We start from the raw sequence: 24,351 nt of genomic DNA, 5'->3' as shown, positions 1-24,351 counted from the left end.
ACAGTTACTCAACGTCTCTGGTCAAATCATCATTTCTAGTCAGCTTTCTTCAGGACAGGCCACATGCCTGTTTCAAAATGGCTGCCATGTTGTGCTCCTCATTGTGTGCTCTTCATGGCCATGGTGAGAGAGAGAGAGAGAGAAAGAAATGGAGGGGTAAAGTGAGCAACTTTATACACTCCTGTAAAATCCTTGGGCCAATAGGGTATCGTGATACAGAATCCCAAACAGCCAACTTCAGACCAATACAATTGTAACGAGACTACATAGAATTCAAATTGGGTTTGCTTTCTTGACTGCCGTCGCTACATTACAGGGACTTGATAATGTTGAAGGAATATCCATTCAGCTTGTGCGTCTTTTTGTAACTTTGTCTCACTGTCCTCTCCTCCATCCAGTTGAACCTTTGTCCTGTGCACCCCTTGACTCCATTTTCAGCTAACAACTAACCTTTTGGGTCTTTTTATGTTCTAGTCAAGCAAAACTCTCGGGGCCATACTGTACACAGAACATCCTTTCTGGCTGATGGGCCTGTCCTCTTAGCACACCCTTTAATCGCCACAGGGGTCTATGCAGTTCAAGACCCGAGTTCCGAATTAAAAGTATAGGAACCCCCCCCGCCCCCTACACAACAGTAACATTACCATCATAATGGATAGTAAGTAGCCAGTTACTTCACACTCAATGAAGGAGCTCACAGGTTCATCCTACCTCTGAGCAGAAAAGTGTCAGAAATATCAATCATGGATTCTGCATCACGGCTGAGAACAAAGCATAAAGCAAAATCAGTAGGAAGAAAGCTAATTGGCTCATTCTGCTACTAACGCAATGGCGTGCAAACCTGTGGAGCTTACTGATCTGAGGGTTAAATCCCTCAGCTACAGATGGCTGAGGACGGCTAAAGCTTTTTTGCATCAATCCAATTGTTCCTTCTCCGCATGTGAACTCATGGAGCAGGGAATTATCGTAATGGAATGATTAGCGCGACTGTGTTGTACAGGCAGAAAAAAAAAAAAAAAAAAAGATGACAGCAGGCAGTGGGGATTCCTGCAATCGACTCAGCAGCTCCCAGCCGAAAGGCGAAGACGGGGAGAGGAAGATGGAAATAGAGGAGTAGCAAGGTGCTGGAACGAGTAGGAGGGCTGCTGCTTGGCTCGGCTCGTCTTTCATGTACGCTTATTCTGACGCTTTCTCTTGTGGACAACCAGGGGGGACCAGGAGGGAATCAGGAGGGGGCCAATGAACACTTGGACCATAGCTCAACCTGGATTTACATGGTCTGGTGGGTGATGCCAAGAAGGCGGATGTCAGAAACGGAGTGAATAAGAGGTAGGCTGGCATAGACGGGGTTACTGGTGGGGGTGGGGGGTTGTCCTATTCTTAATTATCAACTAAGATAAAATAGTATACAACTCAATTAGAAAGGGGGGATTGCTGGGGATAAAGGCACAGATGAGTTTCCTTCACTAAAGGCCTCGACTTTACTAACCTCACATTCAATTGCATAGCCTGCTTCTCGATCAGAACTGATTTCATCACACTTTGTATTTAGCATGCAAGTTAGATGGACGAGCAATGCTAAACTGGCCCTGGCGTGTCAGGTGTGTGTGTGTGTGTGTGTGTGTGTCCATGTGTGTGTCTGTGTGTGCGTATGTCTGTACGTGTGTGTGCCTGTGTGTGTGTCTGCGTGTGTGCGTATGTGTGTGTGTGTTCACCCTCTGATGGACACGTCTCCCTGTCCTGGGTTTGATCCTGCCTTGTGCCCTGTGCTTGTTGGGATAGACTCCAGCACCCCTGGGACCCTGTTTAGGACTAAGTGGGGTGTAAAATGACTAACCATCTTCAAACTAAAAAGGGGAAGGAGGTGGAAGTGTCATTTTGGAATTTTAACCTGCGGTTGTGTTAACATTAATGTTCAAATGCTATTCGCGGTCCGTCAACATCGAAATGATCCCACGTTTGCATTTTGACTTCTTTATATCAAGGGCTCAGCTTCAATGGACTTCAGACTCACAAGTCTGACAAGCTTTCTTTTTAATAAGTACCAGTGGGCTTGGAGGTGCTGTTTAGGGTTGATATCCCATCGGGCAGATTCCAGAGTGGCAATTCACTAAACCTGGGACACTGAGGCCCCATCATGTGTGTGTGCTCAACCAAACAACTTATTTTAAAGTGTTTTTTGGACAGTTATTCCAGGTTGGCCCTCTTAGTTACGTTTAAACATTCATTGCTTTATTATCTGTATTCACTTATCCAAAGCGACCTACAAAGCAGAAGTGTGCAGTTTGCTTGTCTCCATATTTCTTCAGTGTAAGTTGGGTTAGTGACATATTGAATTGTAGCAATAGTGTCCTTAATATCTATCTATCTATCTATCTATCTATCTATCTATCTATCTATCTATCTATCTATCTATCTATCTATCTATCTATCTATCTATCTATCTATCTATCTATCTATCTATCTATCTGTAAAATTCAAAATGAAATTAACAGTAAACATTTTCTGGCTGTCTCACTTGATCTAAGTATTCTGGATTTGCTGTCCTTCTGTCTGTAACATTTTGTCCATCATATGCCCCATCACTCCCCCGCCCCATTTAAGTATAACACCAGGAATATTCCAGCAAATGCTTAGTTGTTTCAGACCAAGACAAAAGCTTCTTCAGAGCCCCTCTCTGCCTTGACTCCAGCCTCACATGTATCTGTTAAGGAGCCAAGGAGAGCATATGCTGCTGTTGCCATGGCAATCAACACAAGTACAAAACTGGGGGAGGCAAATCAGACCTGACTTGGCACAGAAAACATGATGACTGGCAAGATCACAGAAATAGAGACTATCTATCTATCTATCTATCTATCTATCTATCTATCTATCTATCTATCTATCTATCTATCTATCTATCTATCTATCTATCTATCTATCTATCTATCTATCTATCTATATAGTGCCTTTCATTTCCATCTATTTTATAATGCCATTCATATCTATCTATCTATCTATCTATCTATCTATCTATCTATCTATCTATCTATCTATCTATCTATCTATCTATCTATCTATCTATCTATCTATCTATCTATCTATATAGTGCCTTTCATTTCCATCTATTTTATAATGCCATTCATATCTATCTATCTATCTATCTATCTATCTATCTATCTATCTATCTATCTATCTATCTATCTATCTATCTATCTATCTATATAGTGCCTTTCATTTCCATCTATTTTATAATGCCATTCATATCTATCTATCTATCTATCTATCTATCTATCTATCTATCTATCTATCTATCTATCTATCTATCTATCTATCTATCTATCTATCTATCTATATAGTGCCTTTCATTTCCATCTATTTTATAATGCCATTCATATCTATCTATCTATTATATAGTGCATTTCATTTCTATCTATTTTATAATGCCATTCATATCTATCTATCTATCTATCTATCTATCTATCTATCTATCTATCTATCTATCTATCTATCTATCTATCTATCTATCTATCTATCTATCTATCTATCTATCTATCTATATAGTGCCTTTCATTTCCATCTATTTTATAATGCCATTCATATCTATCTATCTATCTATCTATCTATCTATCTATCTATCTATCTATCTATCTATCTATCTATCTATCTATCTATCTATCTATCTATCTATCTATCTATCTATCTATCTATCTATCTATTATATACTGCCTTTCATTTCTGTTTTATAATGCCATTCATATCTATCTATCTATCTATTATATAGTGCCTCGATCTATCTATCTATCTATCTATCTATCTATCTATCTATCTATCTATCTATCTATCTATCTATCTATCTATCTATCTATCTATCTATCTATCTATCTATCTATCTATCTATCTATACCTTGTATACCAGAATGCACCGACTATCTGCCCTCTTCATCACTCATCATTTAGACGCAAGTTAAAAGACTGATGGTGGGCATATGCTATGCCATCTCCCCGAACCTTTAAAGATTTTGCATTTCACAATCCATTTGCCTGCTTTTCAAGTGTTTGTCTCTGATGTTGTGATAATCCCATTTATGAAGAGCGTGTTTCACGTCACAGTAGGACCCTCTTCAGAGGCACACAAGAGACGAAGCACTGGCCAATGGCTGGTTTTGCACTTCTCTCCAGTTGCCTGATTACATATTAGGAGTCACTCAGTGTATGTCCTGCTGTTGCCATGGCAATCAATAAAAAGACAACAACAATGTATGGGTAGGTGACAGGGATCTGTCAGGCATTGTTTCCCTCTCCTCCCAGGGAGCTGTGGTGTGTTATAAACATGACGTCCTGAGCACACTGGGCCTGCACTGTAAACTGCAGCTCTCAGCAGCAGAGGATACTGGGAGGCAGGAAGCAAACCTGCAATAAATGCTTCCTGCAAGGAGCTCTTGAAAAGTGAGTGGCCGGAAACGGCAAGAGATTAGAAAGGAGTGTCCACTACGCAGGTTACTTCCAAAGTTCCCATGTTGACACTGGGGAAATCAGACCCTTCAATGAGTACTAATCAGTCATTTTGGCAGACACACTCCTTTTGTTTCACTGCACATAACAGTTTGCTAATTAGGCTGCTGTTCTGCGTTTATGCACCAGTTGGCAGTAGCGTCATAACGCTAAGGTTTGAGGTGTGGACTGATAATGGGGTCACTCGAGGACTTGGCACAGAGTTGGGTTACTTGAAGAGCTCATCATCTGGGATAAGTGACAGGATCCCTTAGCTTCACTTTCTAATCTGTGTTATGTATTGGAGCCTTTGAAGTGCTTGATTAGGTGGACACCAACAGGGGTTTCAAAATAGCTCTGGTTTAGCTGTTTTTGGAAGGACTATTTTTAATACACATCATTAACATACAAGAAATTCAAATAGATAGATAGATGGGAAGGGCAGCGATAGATCATTAATATTTGACTTCTGAGTTTAGAATTGCGCTTTGGAGTAGATGTTTGTTAGTTTGTCTTTCTTGCGCTTTGGAGTAGATGTTTGTTAGTTTGTTTTTCTGTTAGAATATTAAAATAATCTTGAGGAAAAGAGACCAGGATGCCAGTGCAAACAGGGTGCACATGAAGTGTGATGTTATTGTTGCGACAGTATGAAGTTTGTGTGTTGTGCCACCACCATCTACCCAAAGCACCATGATGTTCCAACAATGATGGATGGATTAAAAGCCAGAAGTCTGTATAACCATCAGCATCAAGTGACTCCGTGAGAACCCTAACTACAAAGAGGACTATTTCATTTATGTTAGGTAGAATGCCCAAAGGGGACTGGGCGGTCTCGTGGCCTGGAACCCCTACAGATTTTATTTTTTTCTCCAGCCTTCTGGAGTTTTTTTTTGTTTTTTCTGTCCACCCTGGCCATCTGACCTTACTCCTTTTTATGTTAACTAAGGTTGTCTTATTTTAATTTCTTATTTGTCTTTTATTCTTCTTTTCTTCATTATGTAAAGCACTTTGAGCTACTTTTTGTATGAAAATGTGCTTTATAAATAAATGTTGTTGTTGTTGTTGTTGTTGTGCACTTGTTGGTTGTCCAAGATTGTGGAATACTTTCTATGTAATTCTTGTGTGCTGTTGCAATTGGTTTTCTGCCTGCTGATCCTTACAACTTTGAAATGTTGACAACATACTGCTGTTCCATCTTGTTTGATTAGAGTGGATTAGATTTGACTAGATTAACTTTATTAATCCCAACTAATTTGGATGAATACAGCAGATGAAACATAAAAAAAACAAAGATGCAAACTCACAGGACCAATAATATGATAGATAGATAGATAGATAGATAGATAGATAGATAGATAGATAGATAGATAGATAGATAGATAGATAGATATGAATGGCATTATAAAATAGATGGAAATGAAAGGCACTATATAGATAGATAGATAGATAGATAGATAGATAGATAGATAGATAGATAGATAGATAGATAGATAGATAGATAGATATGAAAGGCACCATATAATAGATAGATAGATAGATAGATAGATAGATAGATAGATAGATAGATAGATAGATAGATATGAATGGCATTATAAAATAGATAGAAATGAAAGGCACTATATAATAGATAGATAGATAGATAGATAGATAGATAGATAGATAGATAGATAGATAGATAGATAGATAGATACAAAAGGCACTATATAATAGATAGATAGATAGATAGATAGAAAAGGCACTATATAATAGATAGATAGATAGATAGATAGATAGATAGATAGATAGATAGATAGATAGATAGATAGATAGATAGATAGATATGAAAGGCACCATATAATAGATAGATAGATAGATAGATAGATAGATAGATAGATAGATAGATAGATAGATAGATAGATAGATAGATACGAAAGGCACCATATAATAGATAGATAGATAGATAGATAGATAGATAGATAGATAGATAGAAAAGGCACTATATAATCGATAGATAGATAGATAGATAGATAGATAGATAGATAGATAGATACAAAAGGCACTATATAATAGATAGATAGATACAAAAGGCACTAGATACATAGATAGATAGATAGATAGATAGATAGATAGATAGATAGATAGATAGATAGATAGATAGATAGATAGATAGATAGATAGATAGATACAAAAGGCACTATATAATAGATAGATAGATACAAAAGGCACTAGATAGATAGATAGATAGATAGATAGATAGATAGATAGATAGATAGAAAAGGCACTATATAATCGATAGATAGATAGATAGATAGATAGATAGATACAAAAGGCACTATATAATAGATAGATAGATACAAAAGGCACTAGATAGATAGATAGATGATAGATAGATAGATAGATAGATAGATAGATAGATAGATAGATAGATAGATAGATAGATAGATAGATAGATAGATAGATAGAAAAGGCACTATATAATCGATAGATAGATAGATAGATAGATAGATAGATAGATAGATAGATAGATAGATAGACAGATAGATAGATAGATAGAAAAGGCACTATATAATCGATAGATAGATAGATAGATAGATAGATAGATAGATAGATAGATAGATAGATAGATAGATAGATAGATAGATACAAAAGGCACTATATAATAGATAGATAGATACAAAAGGCACTAGATAGATAGATAGATAGATAGATAGATAGATAGATAGATAGATAGATAGATAGATAGATAGATAGAAAAGGCACTATATAATCGATAGATAGATAGATAGATAGATAGATAGATAGATAGATAGATAGATAGATAGATAGATAGATAGATAGATAGATAGATAGATAGATACCAAAGCAGAAGATTTGAGTCCTATATAGCACCTTTGTCAAATGTTTTGCACTTACATGGGAATTTTTTCCAAATGTGTTGACTAGCAGGTGAGATTCATCCAGCAATACACCAGAAGGGACCTAAAAGTCAAACTGTGACGTCCTATATAGCACCTTTCAATAATCACTTTGAGGGGCTTTGCATTTTCTTATTTTTTTTTGTCGGTGGCCCGGCAGCTGAACTGATTGCTCTTACTTTCTCTAGCGCACGGTTTCACAAGGTTTGGCCAGATGCTCAGCTGCTTTTGATGTCACTAGTCAGACTCACTGCACATCTGTTGCTGGAAGGGGGCGCTGTGCTCTAAGAAATGCATTTAAAAATCTTAAGAAGGCCCTACGGTGCTGGATGGCGCCTTGCCTAGGTTTTGTTCCTGCCTTGAAACCCTGTGCTTGCAAGGATAGGCCCCTGCTGCCTTGGATAAATGCGTTTGAATGGATGGATGGAAACAAGAAGATTCCAGAGAAACAGAATATTGGTGGGTGGAGGCACAATGCTGGGGGTCCATATCACCTCTGAAGTCTCAAGAACACTCATAGTGCCCGTTGCCCCGCCTGGCGTGACCTTCTCTTTATTTATCAAAGCCCTCTTTCTGGACCTTTTCAGATGTTTGGCTTTAAAAGGGAAAAGCGTAGCCTTTGAAGCCTTAAAGAAGGTCACCAGTGGCCACAGGCAGGAGGTTTTCATAACTGTTCTGGCCTCTCAGTTTTAAACGTGTCCTCTACAAGGACTTTACGCAACTCGGAGAAGCCCAGGCCCTCCCCCTAATTCCCCTTGCAGGCTTCAGCTCTCCCCCTACAAGGTGATTAGGTGAGCTTTGAGATCTATCCTTAGCTTCTAAAAGCGCCGATTAGCCTCTTGGCCTTTTCTTTGGTCGGGGGGAGCGAGCAGCGGCTCAGGGCTTCACATTGGCATTCAGCACGGACCGCCGCCTGGCGCGCACCAACACCTTCATTAGTATCTAATTACTTGAATTGGACTCCCCGGTGGGCTTTCTCGTTGGATAACCTCAGGGATATCAAGCCACCTATCAGAGTAAGTAAAATGTTCGGTTTCTCTTCATTTATTTTGTTATTGTGTCGAGGCAGATGGTGTTGTTGTCAGCGGGCACAGAAGGCGACCATGACAGATTTACTGTTGAGTGGAGCTGCTCAGTCTACTCAGGCTGGGGAGACTTTAATAATTTAACTGAATTCTACCTTTCCATTGCTTTAAGTGGGGCTCACCATAAAACATGCTATATAGAAGAAAGGCAAATTAATTCCAAAATAGAAGTAGTACTAGGGTGTTGTACCGTGTTAGCCATTATGAATGTAGAGAAAAGCCAATCAAAATGATACCTTTTATTGGCTAACTAAAAAGATTACAATATTCTTGCATATTGTAATCTTTTTAGTTAGCCAATAAAAGGTGTCATTTTGCTTGGCTTTTCTCTACATCCAAAATAGATGAAAAGTAACAGGAAGACTTTAAAGTTCAAGTGTGAACCACTATTTTAAATGAGCAAGCTAGCGGCAGAAAGAGCGATGGACTGAGCAGTTAAATCAATCTTTGATATATATAGCGCCTTACATCGCCACAGAGCTTTACAAATGTCTTACAGTTTAGTCTCTAAAACTGTCTGGAGGGCTTTATACTCATAAGTGTGGGCCACCATGTTAAAAGATTAAGCTAGCTGAAGGAAGAGTGATGGACTGAGCAGTTAAATCAATCTTTGATATATATAGCGCCTTACATCGCCACAGAGCTTTACACTTCAAATTTACACATCCAATTTACAGGAGTAAGCCAGCTGCAAGAAAGAGTGATGGACTCAGCAGTTAAATCAATCTTTTTTGTTTTAGATATATATACATATCTATGTATATATAGCGCCTTACATCGTCAAAGTGCTTCACAAATGTCTTAGAGTATACATCACAGATACAAGCCCAAGGTGCTTTACAAATATATTACAGTTCTGTCTTTAAAGTTCAGCACTGGCAGATAAAAGGAATTTCTTAGAGCCACAGAATAATCCTGATGACAAAGCAAACTACCCTGTTGGGACAACAAAATTGACCTGAAGTGTCTGAAGGGGTGGTATGGTGGCACAGTGGTTAGGGTTACTCTCACCTCGGAGTACTGCACCCTCCACACATCCTTCTGCTGATACCAGCATAGGAGAAACATCCCCACCCATAATTACAACAGTGCAGGTGAGCAGAGATCTGAGGAGACTTCGTGCCAGCAAAGCAGCGGGTCCAGATGGAGTATCGCCACGACTGCTGAAGGTCTGTGCATCGGAGCTGGGGAGTCCTCTACAGCACATCTTCAACCTGAGCCTGGAACAGGGGAGAGTCCCGAGGCTTTGGAAAACATCTTGCATCACCCCAGTCCCAAAGGTATCATGTCCTAGTGAGCTGAATGACTTTCGGCCTGTTGCTCTGACATCACATGTGATGAAGACCACGGAGAGGCTGCTGCTTCACCACCTGAGGCCATAGGTTCAACACGCCCTTGACCCTCTGCAGTTTGCATATCAGGAGAAGGTGGGAGCGGAGGATGCTATCATCTATATGCTACATCGATCCCTCTTTCACTTGGACAGAGGCAGTGGTGCTGTAAGAATGATGTTTTTAGACTTCTCTAGCGCCTTCAACACAATCCCACCTCTGCTCCTTAGGAACAAGCTGACAGAGATGGGATTATATTCATACCTAGTGGCATGGATCGTGGACTATCTTAAAGACAGACCTCAGTATGTGCGTCTTGGGAACTGCAGGTCTGACATTGTGGTCAGCAACACAGGAGCGCCACAGGGGACTGTACTTTCTCCGGTCCTGTTCAGCCTATATACATCAGACTTCCAATACAACTTGGAGTCCTGCCACGTGCAAACGTTCGCTGACGACACTGCTATCGTGGGCTGCATCAGGAATGGGCTGGAGGAGGAGTATAGGGACCTAATCAATGACTTTTTTAAATGGTGTGACTCAAACCACCCAAAACTGAACACCAGCAAAACCAAGGAGCTGGTGGTGGATTTTAGGAGGCCCAGACCCCTCATGGACCCCGTGATCATCAGAGGTGACTGTGTGCAGATGGTGCAGACCTATAAATACCTGGGAGTGCAGCTGGATGATAAATTAGACTGGACTGCCAATACTGATGCGCTGTGCAAGAAAGGACAGAGCCGACTATACTTCCTTAGAAGGCTGGCGTCCTTCAACATCTGCAATAAGATGCTGCAGATGTTCTATCAAATGGTTGTGGCGAGCGCCCTCTTCTACGCAGTGGTGTGCTAGGGAGGCAGCATTAAGAAGAAGGACGCCTCACACCTGGACAAACTGGTGAGGAAGGCAGGCTCTATTGTTGGCATGGAGCGGGACAGTTTAACATCTGTGGCAGAGCGAAGGGCGCTGAGCAGACTCCTGTCAATCATGGAGAATCCACTGCATCCACTAAATAGTATCATCTCCAGACAGAAGAGCAGCTTCAGCGACAGACTGCTGTCACTGTCCTGCTCCACTGACAGATTGAGGAGATCGTTCCTCTCCCAAACTATGCGACTCTTCAATTCCACCCGGGGGGGGTAAACGTTAACATTTAACATTATACATAGTTATTGTCTGTTTTTTTCACCTGCATTATTATCATTCTTTAATTTAATATTATTTATTGTATCAGTATGCTGCTGCTGGAGAATGTGAATTTCCCATTGGGATTAATAAAGTATCTATCTATCTATCTATCTATCTATCTATCTATCTATCTATCTATCTATCTATCTATCTATCTATCTATCTATCTATCTATCTATCTATCTATCTATCTATCTATCTTTCTTTCTTTCTTTCTTTCTTTCTTTCTTTCTTTCTTTCTTTCTTTCTTTCTTTCTTTCTTTCTTTCTTTCTTTCTTTCTTTCTTTCCAGCTCCAGGGTTGGGGTGCAGCCTATGTGGAGTTTGAATGATCTTCCCAGTTTTTTTGATTGAGTTCTCTCTGGTTTTCATCCTGAATCTTAATGATGTGCAGTTGGCACCAATTAATTGGCCTTGCGTGGATGACTGTGCCCTGCAATGGACTGGTGCCCCATCTAGCCTGGTATCCAGTGATTCCACCCATTCTGAAAATGGGTGCATGGATGAACTGAACTGTGGCAGTGATTGGAAATAATCAGAGTAGTTTTGGACCTTACATAGTGCCTTTTCATAATGGACACTCTCTCTGGTAGCTTTAAAGATAGAAGACTTTTGTTTCTTGTGGCAAGCGGCTGGGGGTGATACCCAGCTGGGATGCCCGGGAGGACCGGAGGAGGGCTCATGCCTCCTCCAGACCACGAGGGGGCAACCGCCCTAGTTGCTTTGGGGACCACGGGAACTGAGCTTGGAAGCTCAACTTTATAGGGGCCCGTGGTAACCATCATCGGGCACCCCAATGCCTGAGGAGCCCTGGCCCTCAGCACTTCTGCACACCCGGAAGTGCTGGGTGGGAAAGAAGACCAGGGACACCCGGAGTGCTTCCGGGTGCACAGCCGGTACTTCCGCCACACTGGGGAGTGTCGGTGGAAGCTAATCGGGAGGCACCCGGAGCACATCCGGGTGGGTATAAAAGGGGCCGCCTCCCTCCATTCGATGGCTTGAGTCGGGAGTGGAGAAGGACGGAGCTCGGGAGGAGAGGCAAGGAGGCGGCCTGAAGAGAAAGAGGCAGTTTGGAAAGGCCTGAACTTTGGGGTAGTTTGGGGTTGTGTGTGCACCTTGTATATAGTAGAATGCATAATAGATGTGCTGCGGTGGGCTAGCGCCTTGCCGGGGTTTGTTTCCTGCCTTGTGCCCTGTGTTGGCTGGGATTGGCTCCAGCAGACCCTCATGATCCTGTAGTTAGGATATAGCGGGTTGGATAATGGATGGATGGATAATAAACGTGTGTGGGTTGAACCATCACTGTTTGCCTGTCTGTGTCCATATCATCTCCAGACAGAGGAGCAGCTTCAGCGACAGACTGCTGTCACCGTCCTGCTCCACTGACAGACTGAGGAGATCGTTCCTCCACCACACTATGCGACTCTTCAATTCCACCCTGGGGGGGTAAATGTTAAAATTATACAAAGTTATTATCTGTCTGTATACCTGCATTGTTATCACTCTTTAATTTAATATTGTTCCTTATCAGTATGCTGCTGCTGCAGTATGTGAATTTCCACCTTGGGATTAATAAAGTATCTATCTATCTATTCTACAGTTTGAGAGTTGTCACCTTGTCTCACAATGCCAGTGGTGGGGACTTGAATGTCCTCTGACTTTTTCATTTTTATAGCGGCTCTCTATAGCGAGTGTCAACTTAATGTGTCTTGCAGGTATGGGACGAGTGTTCCCCATTTCTACAACGTGAGGACTGCCATGTGACAACCACACAGTCACACAGTGCCGGGAACTGAAGTGACATTTTTTATAACACCTTTCCAAATGAACACATTTTGTTTTTGTTCTTTATTCATATACGTCATTTTTTTGATGAACGTCCTCAATGTGATGACTGGGCAGGTGAAACAAATTCTGTGGGCCATGCACTGAAGGGAATAGGGAGTTGACTCTGAGGGGCTGTATAGCACCTTCCCATTATGGACACATGGCCGTGAGGTGACTTGCTGATGGTCACATGACAACAGAACTGGAGATCAACATGACAGCTCTATAGAGTTTCTATAGAGCATCTTTCGATAATGAATCCTCTTACAAGTACCTGATAGTTGTTTCCATATTTGTACACTGTGAGGACAGTCAGGTACAGTGACACCAGTGGTGGCGGTCTTAATATTCAAGCCGTGAGTACCTTTCAAAACTGAACATCACCATGAGGATCTTTGCAGGGTTCAGGACCCTCTTCACCATACTATTGTAATGGCAGGTGATGAGACCTGTTGAGGGTCACAACACAGGACAGTAAAGAGAACTGAAGTGACAGGTCAGAGTTTCTATACAGCGCCTTTATATGTTGGAGACCATTGGGAGGCACTTTGGGAGTTTATGGCACTTGTCAGTTTATCTTTACAGTTGGCAGAGGACGTGACTTGCTGAAGGCCACGTAATGAGGACACTTGATAGCTTTCCTCTTCTTTATAGCCCCATCATATGGTGCCTTACAGGTATAATTGAAATGTGAGGACAGTGGTGGGCACATCACAGTCAGTTATGAGGTTCTGTACGTGCCTTGTCTCCACATTTCAAATGTTGTTGCCCTGGCAGGTGAAGTGCCATGCAGAAGGCCACACAATAGGACAGTAGCAGGACTGAGTGGTCATTCAAGGCTTTCTGTGTAGCACTTTTCCATAGTGAGCACCATCACAAGGTGTTTTACAGATATCCTTATAGTTACAATTGTGATCAGGCAAATCCAATGACAGTTAGCATAGCCCCCCTAAGGCTGTGTTCTTCCCTCCCTCCTCTTTTCACTTTATACAAATGACTGTAGATCAGTGGACCAATCTGTACAAATCCTAAAGTTTACAGAGGACACAACCTTAGTGGGTCTCATTTTCAGTAACGATGTGCCTTCCTCTCAAAGAGTGGTGGGCCATCTTGTAGAATGGTGTCCTTGTCACAACATGGAGCTCAATGCTACTAAGACAGGGGAAATGAGGATCGATTTCCATCGACAAGTCACTCACTAACTGTCCACCTTTGCAAATTAATGGCCAGACTGTGTCTGTGGTTCAGTCGTTTAATTTCCTGGGGACGACTTTCACTCAGTGCCAGTGCTTATGGTGGTTTTGTGCCCTAGGCCAAGCTTATTAGTGCGCCAACTGACTGTTCAGTAGTCAAGCTAACCCGTGTGGCTTGGCCCCCCCATTATGATCTGCGCCCGAGGTGAATGCCTAATAATGGTGACACCTACCCTGCTTTCACTAATACATTGAAATGGGACAAGCACATCAGCTCCATCATCAAGAAAATCCAGACAGAGATTGTTCTTCCTTCACCAGTTTAAGAAGCTTGGCATATCAAGGTGGATATTGTTAAATGCTTACTCGGCCATCATTGAGAGTATGGTGGCCTCCTCCATCACCATTTGGTTTCCTTCTGCCTCCTCTCTTTCTAAAAGTCGGTTGCTTTGTTCAGCTGAGTGTCACAATAAACAGACACCAGAGTCATGAAAAGGTTTGGGGCAGCCACCCGTGAAATATTCCCTGGCTGCAAATGAGTAAATTGCTAGCACTGATGTGCTCAGAATGGAGTCCAAAACAGAACAGAGTAGGTTAGTCAAATATGGCGGCTTTAAAGGCCAGAAAAGGAAGTGAAGTCATCGAGGGCGGAAGCGGAAGGGTCCTCTTGCATAGGCTCGGACCAGGACGTGACGTCATCAAAAGGGCCGGAACTGGAAGTCTCTTTGGTCATGGGTTCTTCACCGGAAGTGACATCAGCTAAAGGTCCGGAACCGGAAGTGACATCATCAAGGTCAAAATGGAAAAGTGACGTCATCAGGGCCAGGTGGAATTTCCCGTGAATGGTCTCCAGGAAAGTGAGAAAAAAAGTCAGTGCACTTCGCCACCCCTTGGTCTGGAGTGGAATTACTCTCATTTAGACCCTTTAGCTGCTTCCCATGCACATGTGTGTGACATGAAAAAATCATTGGCTGTTGTCTCCCAACATTAAAAGATCTGTCAATCGCCAAAGTGAAAAAGTGAGCAGGAAAAGATGACAGCTGACTCCACACACCTCAGCAGCCGTCTGTTCATTAAATTGCCACCACAGAGGAGGTGCCGGTCTATCACGACCCGAACTACATGCCATCTCCACAGTGTTTTTCCTCAGATTATTCAGATCCTAAATAAGCGTACTTAGGATTACTCCTGACTGTTTTTGCAATGTATAACATGTAACTGTGCTGTTTGTCTATTTGTAAATACTTCATACTTGCTTAACTTGTATGATTGATATCTACTGTATATTATTTTGTACAGTTTTTCTGTTTATTTGATGGGACTATTGAAGTTTGTAAAGGTTTTTGTTGAAGAAATTGTTGTATTTGTATAGTGGTTTGCACAGTGTCCGGTTAATGGGGGGCTGAAATTGTGTTCTTCCTAAGTCTTGTATTCTGTGTTTATGCACTTCACCAAAGTCAACTCTGGTGTGTCTCACATGTTAGTAATAAAGGGATTCTGATTCTGATGATATTGACACTACTGTCACATATATAAAGACTACATTGAAGTACTTTGTGGCTTGTGGACGCTTGTTTCCATAGTTTTACAATAGTGATCGGGGGAGGGGGTGCACTTAACAGTCCAACTGTGACATTCTATATAGCACCTTCCAAAAATGAAGTTTATGAGATGTCATACAGGATGATGTTCTCACAATTGTCACATATACAGACTACATTGAAGGACTTAGTGGCTATGGATGCGTCTTTCCATATCTTTATAATAGTGATCTGGGAAGGGGACTTAACTGTCCAACTGTGACATTCTATGCAGCACCTTTCAGAAATGAACAACATTATGAGGTGTTATACAGGATGATGTTGTCATTATTGTCACATATTGTATAGATTACAGTGAAGCTCTTAGTGGCCATGTGGATGCTTGTTTCCATATTTTTACCCAAGATGACCCAGCGGTTGGATTTAACAGTCAAACTGACCTTCTGTGCAGCACCTTTCAGTAATGAACACCATTAGGAGGTGGCGTGCAGATTTCTGGCTTCATTATTGTAACAGTGAAGTTCTCGCTAGCATGTGGATGAGCGTTTCTTTATTTTTACAATTGTTGCCTTGATAGGTAATGTGACTTGTGGAAGGTCACACTATGGAGCAATAATGGGGACTGAATGGACAGCTCAAGGCTGTGCTGGGAACTTAATAGTCAGTTATGAGATTCTCTGTGTTTCTTGTCTTCGTATTTTTAAAGCTGTTGGCTATCTATCATATAGTGCCGTTCTCTATCTATCTATCTATCTATCTATCTATCTATCTATCTATCTATCTATCTATCTATCTATCTATCTATCTATCTATCTATCTATCTATCTATCTATCTATCTATCTATCTATCTATCTATCTATCTATCTATCTATCTATCATATAGCACCTTTCACTCTATCTATCTATCTATCTATCTATCTATCTATCTATCTATCTATCTATCTATCTATCTATCTATCTATCTATCTATCTATCTATCTATCTATTATATGGTGCCTTTCATATCTATCTATCTATCTATCTATCTATCTATCTATCTATCTATCTATCTATCTATCTATCTATCTATCTATCTATCTATCTATCTATCTATCTTTCTATCTATATATCTATCTTTCTATCTATCTATCTATCTATCTATCTATCTATCTATCTATCTATCTATCTATCTATCTATCTATCTATCTATCTATCTATCTATCTATCTATCTATCTATCTATCATATAGTGCCTTTCACTCTCTATCTATCTATCTATCTATCTATCTATCTATCTATCTATCTATCTATCTATCTATCTATCTATCTATCTATCTATCTATCTATCTATCTATCTATCTATCTATTATATAGTGCCTTTCATATCTATCTATCTAAAGAACTTCTGCAGAAAGCCACATATCCCCCTGGGTTCAAAGAGAGTTCTATCTGCACTATGAGGTAAAGACCACTTTGCAGTCAATGAGTATTCCATAAATCCAAGTTGTGATCTACTGTACAATTTAAATTTCCGTAACTGAACTCCGGCTCTTGGATGTGGTAGCTAACTGCCTTTAGCTCTGCTTGTGTTTTCCACGGATGATAAATTCCTCCGAAAAAAAAAAAAACAATAAAGAGGAAAATATTTAACTCACACATCAGAGATGGAATGTGCAGACATCACCGGTGTGCTAATTTGGGATTTGTGTGCTCAGCACAGAAACAGGAAACAGAAAAGTTAATGAAGCGAGGAGCTCCCACTGCCATATTTGGGCCTAGCGCTGCTTTTCGTTCCTTCCCATCTCGTCTTCTCTGACCAGTTCCAGCTCTGAGTCAGGTAACTGGGCACCGTGACTCAGTGTGCCATCTCTCCCTCTGCTCTCGCTTGGACAAGGAGCTGTAGAATTAAAGCTTTTAACAGACAGGACTAACTGTATGAGATGAGACCTAAAGAGATGAGGTGAAATGAGACATAAAGATGAGACTTGTACCCTCTTAGTCCGTTACAAGTTTACAGTGAGGTAATGTATACTTGGGAATCCATCCCATCCTTTTTGGAAAACAAACAAATCACTCGCACTCAGTAATGTAAGAGGTGCTGATGATCGTAGTTTGTTTCTCTTTTGGAGGAAAACTAAAGTCTCTTGAGAAAATGCCACATAGTCATTTGGAGAACATGCAGGATTCACACAGACAGCAGCCAGACTGGGATTTGCACCCACAGAGCTACTAACCTCTACTGTCGGTGAAAAGTTTTCAGGTTTAAGGGCCTACCTATCTAGTACTGGGTTGAGCCCCCCCCCCCCCCCCCCCCCCCCCGCCCCTCCAAAACACACCAAAGTCTTCAAGGACTTGATTGAACAATCTGTTTGAAACAGTCCTTTGGTACTGAGGCCAGTATGGGGCGTAGCAGTACCCCAAACTCCACGACGTGTTACAATAAAGTTTTTTTTCAGACTCTTCCTCCCGGTAAACTTTGTACTTTCTTCGCAACTGACACCAGCTCTCTCTGGGTGAAGCGGAGCATTCCCTTTTATACTGGACCAGGAAGTACTTCCAGTGCCACCATACTACATCCACAAATCACTTCCGGGTCAGGAGGAACCTCCCTAAACTGGGGATAGCTTCTCTCACCTGCTCCCCCTGGTGGCTCCCATGCAACCCAGCAAGGACTGCCCATTGAAACTACAACTCCCATTTAGCCCTGCAGGTGTGGGTGTGCACATGGAAGACCCTTAGAGAGTTCTGCTGGGGCCACTGGGATGGCAAACTCATTTCACCCTTCCAGAGTGGTTACCTATGTCAGCCAACCTGTGACTTTTATGATAGGATGTATGGATTGTACCCTGCAGTCCCTCCATTGATGGATTGAAAGCCAGACGTCCACATGACCATCATCATCAAATTCATCCACGTGAAGTCTGAAAGCCATGAAGACTGATTGAGATCATTGATGTTAGGCTGGGTGGTCTCGTGGCCTTGGAACACCTGCAGATTTTTCTCCAGTCCCCTCTGGGATCTTTTTTTTTTTTTTTTCTGCCCTTACTTTATTCTTTGTTACTTAGTATTTGGTTTCATTTAAACTTCTCTTTCTTCATCTTGTAAAGAAAGCACTTTGAGCTCCACCATTTGTATGAAAATGTGCTAGAGGAATAAATGTTGTTGTCGTTGTACCCACAAGAGGGCTCCACTGAGTGAGTGCATGTGGTGTGCATGGTGGTCTCTGAATCAATTGTTCAGATTTTAAGGAAACCCCACCACGCGTGTCTAACCGAGGCCTGCAGACTGCGTCACATTCTGCCATGAGAGACACTAACAGACTGAGTCAGACGAGTGTGACTAACTGCTGAGCAGAAAGTGGGCAGCCGTGAAGGAAAACTGAGAAGGAAGCCAGCGGGGTGTGAATGAAACTGAGGAGACGACTTGAAGATAATTAGGAGTCTGGGACGTCGGGGAGCCGCCATGAACGCCGTAAGGAGTCTAAACAGGGAGGTCCAGAGGATGGCAGCTTCACACAGGCCTGGGCAGTCATTCATGGCCCAGCATGAATCTATCTATCTATCTATCTATCTATCTATCTATCTATCTATCTATCTATCTATCTATCTATCTATCTATCTATCTATCTATCTATCTATCTATCTATCTATCTATCTATCTATCTATCTATCTATCTATCTATCTATCTATCTAACTGAGTCCAAAATAGAACTTGTGGAGGTAACCTGGCGGCTTTAAAGGGCGGTAGAGGAAGTGACATCATCGGGGCCGGAACCAGAAGTGATGTCATCAAATGCGCCAGAACCGGAAGTGACGTCTTCAGAGGCGGGATTTCCCAAGAATAATTTAATAATAATTTTTAAATATTGCAAGGAACTGAGAGAGACAGTCAGTGCACCCTGCTGCCCCCTGGTCTGGCGTAGAATTTCAATTACTCAGGCCCTTTAGCTCGGAGTCCTGCCATGTGCAAAAGTTCGCTGATGACACTGCTATCGTGGGCTGCATCAGGAGTGGGCAGGAGTAGGAGTATAGGAACCTCATCAAGGACTTTGTTAAATGGTGCGACTCAGACCACCTACAACCTGAACACCAGCAAAACCAAGGAGCTGGTGATGGATTTTAGGAGGCCCAGGCCCCTCATGGACCCCGTGATCATCAGAGGTGACTGTGTGCAGAGGGTGCAGACCTATAAATACCTGGGAGTGCAGCTGGATGATAAACTGGACTGGACTGCCAATACTGATGCTCTGTGCAAGAGAGGACAGAGCCAGCTATACTTCCTTAGAAGGCTGGCGTCCTTCAACATCTGCAATAAGATGCTGCAGATGTTCTATCAGACGGTTGTGGCGAGTGCCCTCTTCTACACGGTGGTGTGCTGGGGAGGCAGCATAAAGAAGAGGGACGCCTTACGCCTGGACAAACTGGTGAGGAAGGCAGGCTCTATTGTAGGCACGGAGCTGGACAGTTTGACATCTGTGGCAGAGCGACGGGCGCTGAGCAGACTCCTGTCAATCATGGAGAATCCACTGCATCCACTGAACAGGATCATCTCCAGACAGAGGAGCAGCTTCAGCGACAGACTGCTGTCACCATTATTGTCTGTTATACCTGCATTGTTATCACTCTTTAATTTAATATTGTTTATATCAGTATGCTGCTGCTGGACTATGTGAATTTACCCTTGGGATTAATTAAGTATCTATCTATCTATCTATCTATCTATCTATCTATCTATCTATCTATCTATCTATCTATCTATCTATCTATCTATCTATCTATCTATCTATCTATCTATCTATCTATCTATCTATCTATCTATCTATCTATCTATCTATCTATCTATCTATCTATCTGTTATATAGTGCTCTTCACGTCTATCTATCTATCTATCTATCTATCTATCTATCTATCTATCTATCTATCTATCTATCTATCTATCTATCTATCTATCTATCTATCTATCTATCTATCTATCTATCTATCTATCTATCTATTGTAGAAGAAGAATGTTCTCCTCAGCACTATGTGTTTCTTTGTGTTTGTAAAACTATTTTGTAACTTGCCAGTGAGAGACGCTTTGGCTTATGAACTAACAAAAATATATTATTCCAGGGTTCAGGAGAAATAGTGTCCACATGAATAAAATGTAAGCTGTTTCTTGTTTTTTCCCTTTCTCAGAGTGAATGTTTCAGGGACAAGGTCACAAGGCTGCAGAACTGCACATGTAGTTTATGCAAAGGCGTCTCTCCTGTGCTAAGCTTCCAAAACACAGATAATGCTTAGCTCAACAGACATATTGTTTAACTTTACTGGTTTGATAAGGATGTTCTTTCTGTCTTATTAATCATGAGATGCTGAAGTATAAAAAACCCCTCCTGGCTTTTGATCAGGGTTCAATTGAGCTTTGCGGCTATAGGTTATACTCTTTTGAATCTCTACTTACTGCGACTCCAAATAAATAAATAAACAAGAATTGAGAAAATATTATCTGTCTGCTTTTCAGTGTGCATTTTTTCGTCCACACTATCTATCTATCTATCTATCTATCTATCTATCTATCTATCTATCTATCTATCTATCTATCTATCTATCTATCTATCTATCTATCTATCTATCTATCTATCTATCTATCTGTTATATAGTGCTCTTCACGTCTATCTATCTATCTATCTATCTATCTATCTATCTATCTATCTATCTATCTATCTATCTATCTATCTATCTATCTATCTATCTATCTATCTATCTATCTATCTATCTATCTATCTATCTATCTATCTATCTATCTATCTATCTATCTAGCATGCTCAGGGGCTGGCTGCCCGTCTGTGTGATACTGGATAGGGTGGCATGGACCACATAAGCTCAGTGTCTTGAGGTCCTGAAGTGACAGAGAAGGCAGTTCAGCCTGATGACATCTCATGAGAAACTCTGACTAAGCTGTGCAGTTCAAACAGTGAGGCATGACCAGACCGGACTCCTGGATCCTTGTGATGTTTGTATGTCAGTGCAGGGTCCAAGAGATAAGTAACGAGGAACCCCCTAGGAGTGGGACACCATAAACACTCCTGGACCTCTGCAGTGAGTACTGGGGGGCACCTGGAAAATGGTCAGATGAAAGCTGGGAAATGCATCATGGAGATGTCTGGAGAGATTAAATAATAAAAAAAATGAGATAAAAACTGAATATGTGACATAAACAGAGGAGTAACTGCCTGATGGAACACATAGAGGAGCAAAAACAGGGAGACATGAGAGAATTTAGAGTCTGAGCAGGACGCAGCACACCCTTACTTCACGTCATTGTACAGTAGCAGGCAGTGCTGGGCCCTGAGCCCTCGGCCTTTGGTTTCATTCATACAGGCAGGCCTGAGCAGCTTGAACTGTAATGGCGGTCACAGTTACACTGACTGTGGGTTTGGCATTCGTCCTAATGGGTGGTCTCAACATAAAGATTCACTTTATTCTAATTTAATGAATTTATACTCGTTTAAACCATAGATTTAATGTGATGTGGCTTTACTGTAATTTTAAGCAGGGTGTAATTTAATATGGGCAGCACGGTGGTGCAGTGGGTAGTGCTGCTGCCTCTCAGTTAGGGGACCTGGGTTTGCTTCCCGGGTCCTCCCTGCGTGGAGTTTGCATGTTCTCCCCGTGTCTGCTCCGGTTTCCTCCCACAGTCCAAAGACATGCAGGTTAGGTGGATTGCCGATTCTAAATTGGCCCTAGTGTGTGCTTGGTGTGTGGGTGTGTTTGTGTTTGTCCTGCAGTGGGTTGACACCCAATCCTGGATACAGGATTGGTTCCTGCCTTGTGCCATGTGTTGGCTGGGATTGGCTCCAGCAGATCCCCGTGACCCTGTGTTCGGGTTCAGGAGGTTGGAAAATGGATGGATGGATGGATGTAATTTAATATTCATTTAAGTGAGGTGTAGCTTCATATTAATCAACAATAGACTGTGATTTTATTGCTATTTTCAGTACAGTAGAGTGGACTTTCATTTTTAGCAGCCTAGAATAGAATGGGCAAATTGGCTGTGGGTTTTTATATAATTCTAAAGTGGGAGTGGCTTTATTTGTAAATTGGGTGTGACTTTACTAATATTTGAATAGGGTGTGGCTTTAGTATCATTTTGAATAAGCTGTGCCTTCACTCTAAAATCTAAATTGGGTGTGGCTTTACTATAATTTTAAATTGGCTGTGGCTTTAGTGTAATTTTTTTAATTGGGCGTGGCTTTAGGATAATTTTGAATAAACTGTGTCTTTACTCTAATTTTAAATTGTTTAGTCTAATTTTAAATTGGGTGTGGCTTTAGTATAATTTTGCATAAGCTATGCATTTACTCTAATTTAAATTGGGTGTGGCTTTATTATAATTTTAAATTGGGGTGCCTTTACTCTAGTTTAAAACTGGGTGTGGCTATGCATTAATTTTAAATTGTTTAGTCTAATTTTAAATTGTTTAGTATAATTTTAAATTGGGTGTGGCTTTAGTATAATTTTGAATAAGCTGTGCCTTTACTCTAATTTTAAATTGTTTAGTCTAGTTTTTAATTGGGTGTGGCTTTAGTATCATTTTTAAGTAGGGTATGGCACTGGTATAGTTTTAATGCGGTGTGACTTTACTCTATTTTTAAATAGCTTAACATAGAATGGAGTCAATGCTTAGCTTCACAGTATTTAGAGATAGATAGATAGATAGATAGATAGATAGATAGATAGATAGATAGATAGATAGATAGATAGATAGATAGATAGATAGATAGATAGATACTTTATTAATCCCAATGGGAAATTCACATTCTTCAGCAGCAGCATACTGATACAATAAATAATATTAAATTAAAGAATGATAATAATACAGGTGAAAAAAACAGACAATAACTATGTATAATGTTAAATATTAACGTTTGTTATGATTGTGTGGCTTTGCTCACAATATTAGTTTTTGTATCTCATCTTGTTACTTGCGTTGCTTTTGACAATATTATTAAATTTGAAGGGCGGCACGGTGGCGCAGTGGGTAGCGCTGCTGCCTCACAGTTGGGAGACCTGGGGACCTGGGTTCGCTTCCCAGGTCCTCCCTGCGTGGAGTTTGCATGTTCTCTCCGTGTCTGCTTGGGTTTCCTCCGGGCGCTCTGGTTTCCTCCCACAGTCCAAAGACAAGCAGGTTAGGTGGATTGGCGATTCTAAATTGGCCTTAGTGTGTGCTTGGTGTGTGGGTGTGTTTGTATGTGAGTCCTGCGGTGGGTTGGCACCCTGCCCAGGATTGTTTCCTGCCTTGTGCCCTGTGTTGGCTGGGATTAGCTCCAGCAGACCCCTGTGACCCTGTGTTCGGATTCAGCGGGTTGGAAAATGGATGGATGGATGGATGGATTAAATTTGAACAATATTCTTTTCAAAATGTTCATCATCATGTCTGTTTATCTTTTCTAATAATGCATGGGACCATTTTGTAGCCTTTCTTACTGGTAATGTCATCCTGGTTGCTATCATGTGCTTCCAGAAATGCACCATGTGATGTCACCACACCATATATATGACATGCCATTGGACATTATCCCTCATCTATCTTTATAGATATAATCAAATGTCATTTAGTGACTATATGAGTTAATTAGGGAAAGAATCACGACGCAGTTACAAAACTTTTGGCACATTTTTTTATTTTTAATTCTTCTTTGACATTTTGGTTATTGAAGATTGTGCTTGTTGGTGAACCTGTGCCTGATCTGAGACTACACTTTTGTTTTTTCCCTTATGTTTCATTTCCTGTTATTTTTTCTGCTTTTATTTTGCATATTTAGGTGTGACTTCCTTTAGTCATCATAATTAGAAA

The 24,351-nt window shown here is 41.1% G+C and overlaps 1 protein-coding gene across 3 annotated transcripts in view; it reads left to right on the top strand.

Moving 5' to 3' along the window:
* Positions 1 to 773: 773 nt before the first annotated feature.
* rp1l1b (rp1 like 1b) overlaps positions 774 to 24,351 on the top strand; it is an 84,381-nt gene continuing 60,803 nt past the window's right edge. Inside the window, exon 1 of one of the 3 annotated variants that reach the window (XM_051924394.1) lies at positions 774 to 1,329. The gene's annotated coding sequence lies outside the window, so the exon portion shown is untranslated. Of the gene's footprint in view, positions 1,330 to 8,245; positions 8,387 to 21,549; positions 21,594 to 24,351 lie in introns of those variants that run through there. The other 2 variants (XM_051924395.1, XM_051924396.1) reach the window with 2 other exon arrangements.

The sequence above is a fragment of the Erpetoichthys calabaricus genome, chromosome 3 (assembly GCF_900747795.2).
Source record: "Erpetoichthys calabaricus chromosome 3, fErpCal1.3, whole genome shotgun sequence".
NCBI lineage: Eukaryota > Metazoa > Chordata > Cladistia > Polypteriformes > Polypteridae > Erpetoichthys > Erpetoichthys calabaricus.
The sequence above is the reverse complement of the archived record's forward strand: the minus strand, read 5'-3'. Positions and strand labels throughout refer to the sequence as shown.